The sequence below is a fragment of the Rhincodon typus genome, unplaced genomic scaffold (genome assembly GCF_021869965.1).
Source record: "Rhincodon typus isolate 14 unplaced genomic scaffold, sRhiTyp1.1 hic_rhity00001113, whole genome shotgun sequence".
In the NCBI taxonomy this organism is placed as follows: domain Eukaryota; kingdom Metazoa; phylum Chordata; class Chondrichthyes; order Orectolobiformes; family Rhincodontidae; genus Rhincodon; species Rhincodon typus.
This window is the reverse complement of record NW_025966751.1, coordinates 6,230-9,873: the sequence shown is the minus strand read 5'-3', so window position 1 is coordinate 9,873 and position 3,644 is coordinate 6,230.

Genomic DNA, 3,644 nt, shown 5'->3' with positions numbered 1-3,644 from the left:
GTGTGTGTGTGTGTGTGTGTGTGTGTGTGTGTGTGTGTGTGTGTGTGATTCTTCTTTCCATCATACTTTGAGTAAATTTGTTTTGGTCATAAACGTGTCATTTTAGCAGATTAAAGAAAACTGCCTGACTCGTTCCTTACACTGACCCTGACCCAGTGTGAGACCACATCAACAACCTGGTTACATTTAAAATTTGTTGTGACCAGTGGAGGAGTGGGACTAGAAAAGGAAACAGTGAACCGACAAGCCAGTGCACCATAGACCAGCGAGGCTGACATGAGTGCTGGGTAAGTTGTTGGAGGGGATTCTGAGGGATAGGATTTACGTGCATTTGGAAAGGCAAGCATTGATTAGGGATAGGAAACATAGCTTTGTGCAGTGCAAATCACGTCTCACTAGCTCGATTATTTTGAAGAGTTTATAAAGAAAATTGATGAAGCGATGTTTTCTATATGGACTTCAGGAAGATGTTCGATAAGACTCTGAATGGTAGACAGATTAGTAATGGTAGTTCACATGGGATCCAGGGGGAAGTAGCCAATTGAATTCAAAATTGGTTTGAAGATGGAGGATTGTTTTCCAGACTGGAGTCCTGTGACCAGTGGTGTGACACAAGTATCAGTGCTGAGCTCACTGCTTTTCATCATTAATATAAAGGATTCAGATGTGAATATCAGAGGCATGGTTAATAAGTTTACAGATGATATTAAAAAGTGGTGTAGTGGACAGTGGTGAATTTTATCTCAAAGTGCAATTGGACATTGATCAGATGGGCCAACGGGCCAAGGAGTGGCTGATGGAGTTTAATTTAGATAAATGAGAGGTTTTGCATTTGGTAGCGTAAAGCAGGGCAGGACTTATACAGTTAACGTTAGGGTCCTGGGGAGTGTTGCCAAATAAAGAAACCTTGGGTGCACGCACATAGTTCCTTGAAAGTGGAGTAGCAGGTAGACAGGATAGGGAAGGACGCATTTGTCACGATTGCCTTAATTAGTCAGAGCATTGACTATAGGAGTTGGGATGGCATGTTGCTCCTGTACAGGACGTTGATGAGGCCACTTTAAGGATACTGCGCACAGTTTGGTTGGCTCTGCTAAAGGAAAGAAGTTGTTAACCTTGAGAGGATGCAGAAAAAAGATTTCCAAGGATGTTCCTCGACTGGAGGGTTTGAACTGCAGGGAGAGGCTGAATAGTTTGAAATGTTTTCCCCTGGAGTGTCAGAGGCTGAGGGGTGACATGACAGAGGTTTATAAAATCATGAGGGGCATGAATAGTCTGAATAGCCAAGGTCCGTTTCCCAGGAGAGGGGAGGCCAAAATAAAGTGCTAAGGTTGAAGGTGAGAGGGGAACGACTTAGAAGGGAACTTAGGGCAACGTTTTCACGCAGAGAGTGGTGTGTGAACAGAAAGTAATGTCAGAAGTGGTGAAGGTATGTGCAATTACACAGCTAAAAAGTATCTGGATTGGTACATGAATAGGAAACGTTTAGAAGGATACGGACCAAATACTGGCAAATGGAAATACATCAGATTACGTATCGAGTCAGCGTGGACAAGTTGGACTAAATGATCTGCTTCTGTGCTGTGTGACTTTCTGATTCTATGAGATGGATGAGAAGAAATTCTAAAAGGGCATTTGGAGTGGGAATTCTCTTCCCCAGAAGTCTGTGGTGCCTTTCTGTTGGCATTTATTCAAAGCTAAGTTAATTAAATAGTTGACAGATATAAAGCAAAACAATTTATTTAAACACTGTAGTTAAAGTACAACCAAAGAAAGAGGAATTTAGAATAACCTAACTGCTGGAAAACCTAACAACGTAATAGTTACAGCAACTATTACTAATTAACTGTATAGTAGTATAGTAACAGCCCATAAACACACACATTGTTAAAAAATAAAATTCAGACACAGATTCTCACATGCAGTTCTCCAATCCAGGTGGAGAAAAAATTCATCCACATAAAATTCAGCAGCTAGGAGACATTCACTGAAGCTTCCAACTCTGTTGAGACCCCACTAGTTTCTGATGCAAATGAAAAGCAAAACTCAGAAATTCTAACCTGTGAGAGCTTGTCACACTCATTCAGGCTGCATTAAAAAAAAAATCCCCGAAGCCTCTCAAGCTGTTTACTCAAGTGGTCTTTACTCGACTGTTTTGTGCCTCTCGTTCAATCCCTCTCTTCAAAGAAACCAGGACAAAATAACCTTTTACAGTTACAGCATTGTCACACGAGTTCGCACATCGAGCTGTTACACAGGGACACAGGGTGGCTCAATTAGGCACTTGGCCCTGCTGTACAGCCCCTTGAACAACTTACCTATGAACAGGAGAAGACCATTGAGCCTCTACAATCACTTACATGGAAACAGAGTGAGAAAACTGATGCTCCAACATAACAAGCAAATGGAGCAGAGGCTGCACAGATAGTCTGCTTCACGCTGTTCCTCGTGCGTCCATTGCTCGTGGTACACATGCGGTACTTTAATGCAGTTTTACAGCAGTGAGGTGTGAAGCCTAATGTTTTGAGAAAATCTCAAGGAGGCATCCTCCGAAAAGACAGACTTGTGCTCTCTATGGAGATCAGAATTTGGTAGGAATGGCTGATCATTTCGGAAGGAGGGTATTATGGCTGATGTCGGCATTGTGAACAACATGACGTTCAGTGTCATACATTAATGTGGGGAGAGTTCATTCAGAGCCTGCACTTCTCTCTGAATCGACATGGGGCTCTATGTTATTCTACATGTAAAATTTACATGTATTTACGTGGGTAAAGTATGGAATTTTTCACCTTATCAATGTCTTTTTTGGCCAGAAGTGTTCACTGCCAACCCTCAAGTTTTAATGCAATATCTCTTATTCTCGTACCCCACGACAGATTAAACACTCAGTTTCTTCACTCTCTCCTCATGGTACCATCATCTCAGGGATTAGACTGGTGATACCCATTTGTACTGTGTCTGTGACAAGGAGATCTTTCCTTACAAAAGAGATCAAACCTGAACACACTGCCCCTAAATATTCCCTCATCAATACTCTACAAGTTCAGAAAGATTGCTTTATTAATGTACTTGAATCATCTTACAATGAAGGACAACATACCATTTACTTCCCTCATTACTGATACCCCTGTATGTACTATTTTTGGTGACCTGCGATCAAGGACATGCAGGTCTTTTTGGACAACAACACTTCCCAACCTCGCACTGTTTAGTCATTACAAAATGAGATGTATGCTATTGCTGGCCACATCCAAATTGTTTGTATTCATTTCAAATTACTGTGTGCCAATCACTGATACACGTGATACCCCATAAGTAACAGCGTTCAGTCTGGAAAAGGGCTCGACTCTCTGTATTGTTTAACTAAACAATTCTCAATCCATGTAGTATATTTCTCCTTTCCCCTGGGGTCCACCTTTATTCACTCACCGGTGTGCAACCATATCAAAGGTATTCTGTGAATTCAAATACACCACTCCCACTGGTTCACATTTGAGGATGCTTCAACTATTATATGCATATTACTCGGTTGTACTTGCACTGGACAAAGGACCATAACACATAGGAATTGCCAAAACAAACTGGAAAGTACATCAAGGTGCAGGGCTGGATGAACACAGCAGGCCAAGCAGCATCATAGG